Raw genomic sequence first — 7,743 nt, forward strand, 5'->3', positions numbered from 1 at the left:
TTCTTCTTCTTCTTCTTCTTCTTCTTCTTCTTCTTCTTCTTCTTCTTTTCTTCTTCTTCTTCTTCTTCTTTCTTCTTTTACCAAGCTGTTAAATCTTTTTTATAGTTCCCTTGTATTGTTCTCTTTTTTTTCCTCTACTGCTATAGTTTGATTTTTTTTTTTAAATCACTCTTGGTACTTTAAAAAAAGCTTTTTAGCTCTTCTAGTAATTCTTGTTGGGCTTGTGTCCAATTAGATTTTTTTTTTCCTTTGAGGCTTTGCTTTTATGTTTTATGTCATAGTCTTCTGAATTTGTTTCTTGACGTCCTTGTCATCATAGTAGATTTTTATGATCAGGCTTTTTTGCTTTTGTTTACTCATTTTTCCATCCTATTTCTTGACTTTGCCCTTAATGTTAGAGTTGGTTCTTCTCTTTTCTGGGGAGGTCCAAGGAATGGGTCCAATTGGATGAGGGAGTGACTTACTGTCCCAAGGTTCAGGCTTTTTCACCCTGCTGTTTTCACAGTTTATTCTGGAGGCCTGCAGTTTTTCAATGCTTCCAAGTTAGTATGATCAAGGGAGAAATGTGGTCACTTCTCTCCTGGTCTTTGCTCTGGTCCTTACCCAGGTATAGTCCCTGCTGTTTCATGGCCACAATCCTTCTCTTCTCTATAACTTCCACCTGCAACTAGGCCTAGTCTCTGCAGTTTCAAACACTCCTGTCTGCGCTTGAAGTGTGACCTGAAGAGGGTAATGAACAATGTAGTTGCCAAATTGTGCCTGGTCTGCACCCAGTGACAGCACATGAGAGCCACAGTACCTCTTTCTGACCAGGTGATCAATCCTCTTATCATCTCTGGTTGGTCAGAGCTCCCAGTACTGCTGCACTGCTGCCACCCCACCACCTCTGAGGCCTACAGCTGGTTTTGTTGCAGTACAACTCCCTAGCTAACCCCCACCCCAGTTCCATAGACCTCTCCTTCTAACCTAAGTTTTCCTGGACTAAAAAAAAAAAAAGTCTTACCTAGATCGTTTCTTGGTTATGCCAATTTAGAATTTGATTTAATGAATTATTTTAAAGTTGTTTATAGAGGAATGTTTGCAGTTTGGCTAGTGTGCTCCCTTTACTCTAAAATCTTGGATACTCCATTCTTCATTAAATATCTAGATGTAGACCTAGATATTTAAAGGATCTTTGAACATAAAAACAATAGGATAAAACTAGTAGGGATTAGAAGTCAACTAAAGATTGAGCAAGATAGTCAGGAAGCATGGAAATAGATCTCTATATTTAAATAAGCAAAATCTTATACATCTTAAGTTAACTTAGGTAATACAAATAGTTTGGGTGATAATTTCTTAGCTATATCCAGTATCCATCTCAAGAATAAAACAAGAGAGTAAGTTTGAGAATCCAGAAATGTTATTTAAGGAAGAAAGGGGGAAAAACAACCATTTTTAAGAAATTAAGGGAAAGAACATCTCTAAATTTAGGCTAAACTTTGGCAAATGAAACTATTGCTTTTGAAGATAGAATTTAACCAGAACAATTGAGCCAAGTTTCTTCAGTATATTCTCCAAATGTATGTATCATAATATCCAAATATGTATGTATACACACACACACACACACACACACACACACACACGCACACTCATATAAAGGCCCAAAAACAAGTGATATATTATGCATCTCTCTTTAGAAGATAGAGTTTCTATTCAATTGAATTACTTCAGCTGTGTCTTTAAATCAAAGGATACTTCCGAATGAAGGTGGCTTCCACTAAATTGAATTATTTCCCTTGAGAGGTTTTCTGGTAAAGGTGTGGTAAGATAACTTAAGCATAGCTCCAAAATGAAGGAAGCTCGGAAATAAAGTGGTTGCAAGAAGAAGATTTGGAATATTTATTTGTTCTGATTATGTTTCCTTGGGATTTTTCCCCCACTTTCAATTCTGTATTGAAACAAACAGAAAGTCATAATTTTATTTAGCTTCTGAAAGAATAGTGGTAGGAAAAACTCAGGTGTATTCTGTTGATCCATAATTTATCAATTGCAAGGAAATGAAAATGGAATATTCAATTGTAAGTAAGTATCTCTCCTACTCAATGTAGGAGGCCCAGTCTTGAGTTTTGTGTTCATAATTATCATCATCTCTGCAATACAGAAACAAAAATAGATGAACAAAAATAAATAAACAAAACCCAATAAAAACTGCTACACTAAAATATAACTTTTATAAGTTTATGATCAATTGAATAAATAAGTCAAATCAACACATACCACCTAAAGTAAGTGATGAAATGCTATTTCTGATTATTTTAATCAGGTAGAAATGTGTCTTGGCATTCCAACAAAGTGTGAAAAGGCTTTAATCAATCTATGTATTTCTGATAAGCTACTAGATGAACTGGAAGTAACATATACAAAGTTTTTGGATTGTCTAAGGAAACTTGGTCACACCTTAGAGGTCATTTATAAAATAAATCAACCTGGCCCAGTAGAGATACAGAATTAATCAACTGATTTGATCAGATATTGCCTCTGAGAAGGAATTAATTGGGATGTTGGGAATGCCTCGGCTAACTTCCCCTGTCTTGGACAAAGTAGAACCTTGAAAACTTGAAAAGTCAGAAGACTTCCCATCTTTGTCTTATAGTCCAAACACATATGGGACACAGATTCATAGATCTACCAGGAACCAATAACAAAACTACATCATATCTAAAAGGAACTTTTTGAGGACTCCAGTAAAAAGACTTCCAATAGGTGTGAGTTACGCCTTTGCCTCATATGCTCTCTAAGCTTTATTTGACCTCCCCCTGGACTTTCTAGGCCTGTTCAACTATAAAATGGAAAGAATAATATCTGTGGTATCTATATTACAGGATTATATTGAAGAACAAATGAGAAATACTTGTAAAGAGAATTGTAGACTTTAAATGGGTATATAAATATAACAAAATTTGTCCCCAAACTCCTCTAAGGCTTTAAACTGGTATCTCTGTGTAAGAAAGGCTAGAATTCAGTTAACCAGGGGGAAACAAAGGATGACCTTGCCACCAAGGGTTAAGTCTCTATGATTATGCTGGCCTACTGGTGGGGAAACATAAGAGGAATAAGGGGAAAACATGCAAGCACAACAACAAAGAATAAAGAAAAAACAAACAAAATGAAGAAAGGTCAAAACCTAGATACTAGCGTATTTTTGGTAGTTATTAGGCAAATAACCACTACCTGGATTATAATTTAGCCTTCAGGAATTAAAATTGGTCAACATGCAGAATTCACATTATAAGGAAATGTGAGATTACCTACTAAGACTCCAAGAACAGAGGCCAGGAATTTTGTCCAAACAGAAGAGTAAGCCTAAGTACATTAGATACCTGTGAAAGCCCTGTTCTTTATTCTAAAGAACTTGAGCTATGGATCATAGAATTTCCTGCTAGAGAGATAAGAAACTTAAAACCCCCCAGTCTAGAACAATAAGACAGGAAACCTGAAGGGCAGGAGTTTTACTATCCCCAGCAACATTTTATGTCTTCTCAAAAAAAAATTAAAATGTTGAATATATCCAGTTTGTCTTTGCTTATTTTGTCAAATGGGACGTTAATGTGGGCTTTAAGCTACAAAAGAGTATGATAGTACCTATTCCATTAAAGATGAAATAGCCAAGAATTTTACCAGAGTCAGAAGGTGGAGGCAATCAATAGCACCTACTCCAGAACCATCTAGCTGAGCAGCTTCTAGCCAAAAGTGTACAGCAGCACCCACCAGAGGAATATTTGACAGAACATCATCTGGCAGTACGATGGCATCCAGCTAAGTAGTGTCCCGTAGAGCAGGATTCTATATAGCAGCATCAAGTAAAGAGGTGTCAGGCAAAGACAGATCTATCTGAACACTGTCAAAAACATGAATTGCTCCTCTGTGTGTGTGTGTATACATGCATACATGTCTGCATGCATACACACACACATACAAATATGTATACACAAGTGTGTGCATAAAGGTGTATATGATATGACACACGCATACATACACAAACACACATATGCACACACATATATATGGGTATTTATATGTGTGTATCTCCAAGTCATGCTACACTCATGCATATACATGCATGTGTATTGTGTATGTGTAGTATACACATATGTATGTTATATGCATACATACATGTATGTGTGAATGTATATCTGGGTCATGTTTTCCATGTGTGTACCTTGTGTGAATTTCTCCATAGATGTCTTAGTCTCATGTGTTCCTTATATGTGTGCCTCTCATGCTTACACATGCATGTTCCTGTCTACTCTTTCCACTGATATTGTGGATACTTTTGGAAACACTTACCTCAGGTGTGTGTGAAAAATGTTGTGTTGCTATTTTTTTGTTTAATGCTTGGCTGTGAATTAGACAACTCCTCTGACTGACCATAAAAACTGGAAAGTGAGTGGGAACTTGTGTGTGATGTGGTAGGTGATGTAGACAAGCAGGGTCACTTGAACTTGGAGTAGATAATTTTGGGGCACTCCATCCTACAAATGGAATAAGTAAATGTACAAGAAGTGAAACATCCTTGGAGAATAGAAGTGGGCTACTGAATTAGAAATCAAGATAAGGGTGAAGAATAGGTTTACTGTGAATAAAGGGCAGTGGGGTATCACTTAAACTCCCTAAATCTCTATTTGTCCATCTGTGGTGTGGAAATTAACTTGCTACCAACCTCCTAGGACTGTTGTCAGGATCGAATGAGCTATTATATGAAAAGCACTTTGTAACCATAAAGTCATTTTACATGTTAGCCATGTTTGTAAAACAGGATGAGAGGAGGTTGCTGTCAAATGAGCAGCCACAATTCCTTCCAGGTTGTCTTGGTGATGGGGAGGGGGAGCAAGTGTACATCAATATCTCAGATAATTTTTTAATCACTAACTAGTTATACTATTTTTTCCACTTCCCTGTTTGCCTCAGACTTCTCTGAGTCACTCTGAGGCTTCCTTGTCTTGGCGTCTACTGACAGAAGTGTTAACTTTTCTTTTCTTTTTCTTTTTTTTTTTTTAATGGTAATTTTTATTAATTTTTTTTTGCTTTCAACATCTACTTCCACAAGATTTTGAGTTCCAAGTTTTCACCCCATCATGCCCGTCCCCCACCCCAAGATGACATACATTCTGAATACCCCTTCCTCTAGTCTGCCTTCCCTTCTATCTCTTCCCCCTTCTCTTATCCCCTTCCCCTTCAATTTTCCTGTAGGACAGGATGGATTTCTGTACCCCATTTCCTGTATTTCTTATTTCCCAGCTGCATGTGAAAACATTTTTTCAAACACGTTTTTAAAACTTTGGGTTCCAAATTTTCTCCCTTCTTCCCTCCCCACTCACGCTCATTGATAAGGCAAGCAACTAAATACAGGTTATATATGTGCAGTTATGCAAAACACTTCCATAGTAGACATGCTGTCAAAAACTAACTCTATTTCCCTTAATCCTATCCTGCCCCCCCATTTATTCTATTCTTTCTTTTGACCCTGTCCCTCCTCAGAAGTATTTGCTTCCAATTACCCCCTTTCCCAATCTGCCCTCCTCTCGATCATCCCCCTACTCTCTTCTCCCCTTCCTCCCCCATTTTCCTGTATGGTAAGACAGATTTCCATACCCAATTGAGTGTGTATGTTATTCCCTCATTAAGTCAAATCCTATGAGAATAAGATTCATTCACTCCCTCTCACCTTCCCCCATTTCCCCTCCACTGTGAGAGCCTTTCCTTTTCTATTTTTTTTTGTGAGATAATTTACCCTGTTCTACTTCTCCCTTTCTCCTTCTCCTAGTGTAATCCTCTCTCACCCTTTAATTTTATTCACCAGATATGACCCCTTCATTTTCAACTCACCCTGTGCCCTCTATCTATCTATATCTATATATATGTACATATAATTTTTCCCCTCCAACTACCCTAATACTGACAAAGGTCTCATGAGTTACAAATATCATCTTTCCATGCATGAATGTAAACAGTTCAACCTTAATAAGTCTCTTACGATTTTCTTATTCTTGTTTACCTCTTCATGTTCCACTTAAGTCTTGTATTTGAAAATCAAATTTTCTATTCAGCTCTGGCCTTTTCATCACAAATGCTTGAAAGTCCTCTAATTCACTGAATGACCATTTTTTCCTCTGAAGAATTATACTCAGTTTTGCTAGGTAGGTGATTCTTGGTTGTAATCCTGTCTCCTTTGCCCTCTGGAATATTATATTCCATGCCCTGCAGCTCCTTAATGTAGAAGCTGCTAAATCTTGTGTTATCCTGATTGTGTTTCCACAATACTTGAATTGTTTCTTTCTGGCTGCTTGTAATATTTTCTCCTTGACCTGGGAACTCTGGAATTTGGCTACAATATTCCTAGAAGTTTTCTGTTGGGGATCTCTTTCAGGAGGAGATCGGTGGATTCTTTCCATTTCTATTTTGCCTTCTGGTTCTACAATATCAGGGCAGTTTTCCTTGATAATTTCTTGAAAGATGATGTCTAGGCTCTTTTTTTGATCATGGCTTTCAGATAGTCCAATAATTTTTAAATTCTCCCTGGATCTATTTTCCAGGTCAGTCGTTTTTCCAATGAGATATTTCACATTATTTTCTAATTTTTCATTCTTTTGGATTTGTTTTACAGTGTCTTGATTTCTCATAAAATCACTAGATTCCAATTGCTCTACTTTAATTTTTAAGGAAGTATTTTCTTCAGTAAGCTTTTGTACTTCCTTTTCCATTTGGCCAATTTTACTTTTTAGGGCATTCTTCTCCTCATTGGCTTTTTGGAGCTCTTTTGCCATTTGGGTTAGGCTATTTTTTAAGGTGTTATTTTCTTCAGTATCTTTTTGGGTCTCCTTTAGTAAGCTGTTGACTTGTTTTTCATGATTTTCTTGCATCACTCTCAGTTTTTCCTCTACTTCTCTTACTTGCTTCTCAAAATCCCTTTTGACTTCTTCCAAGGACTAGGACTGATTCATATTTTTCTTAGATGCTTTGTATATAGGAGCTTTGGCTTCATTGTCTTCTTCTGTTTGTATGTTTTGATCTTCTTTGTCACCAATGTAAGATAATATAGTCTGACTTTTTTTGTGCTGCTTACTCATGATCCTGGTGAATTATTTGAGTTTTAAACTCTTTGTTAAGGAAAAAGTCTGATTCCAATGTGGAGAATATACTGTCCCAAGTTTCAGGGGTTTGTACAGCTGTTTTCAGAGATACTTGTAGGGATCTGAAAATTTTCAGTTCTTCCATGGTGCTATGATAAGAGGCGAGATGTTTCCTCTCCACAGCCACAACAAGCTCCACCATGCCAGCACTCCTCCCTGCCCCAGGACCGCCCCTCAGAACTGTGACCTAAATCCAAGCATTGGTAAAGCAAGAGATTCCTGCCTCAGCATTGGCAAAGAGAACCCTGCAATCCCCCTGTGATCAGCCACTGGATTCCCCCTCAGTCTGTGGGCCAGAAGCTCAGGCCCCGGGCCGCGCTCAAGACTTGTGGCTGAGACCTAGCTCCTCTCTCACCAGTCACAGACTTTTCCCACTGACCTTCCAAGTTGTCTTTGGCATTCATTGGTTGAGAAGTGTGGAAAGTGCCACAGCTGGCTGTGATTAAGTCCTCTGAGGCCTGCTCCAGGGTCGCTGTGGCCTGCGGACCCATGCCAAACTGCACTCCTCTCCCTGCCCAGCTCGATATACCTTTCTGATCAACCATCCAGGCTGTCTTTGGCTGGAAAT

General features: G+C 37.9%; 1 pseudogene; it reads left to right on the forward strand.

The window, feature by feature from the left end:
* The window catches only part of LOC114030054, an 81,793-nt pseudogene extending 74,282 nt beyond the window's left edge, over positions 1–7,511 (forward strand).
* Positions 7,512–7,743: the final 232 nt, after the last annotated feature.

The sequence above is a fragment of the Vombatus ursinus genome, unplaced genomic scaffold, assembly GCF_900497805.2.
Source record: "Vombatus ursinus unplaced genomic scaffold, bare-nosed wombat genome assembly UNPS02014945.1, whole genome shotgun sequence".
Taxonomy (NCBI): domain Eukaryota; kingdom Metazoa; phylum Chordata; class Mammalia; order Diprotodontia; family Vombatidae; genus Vombatus; species Vombatus ursinus.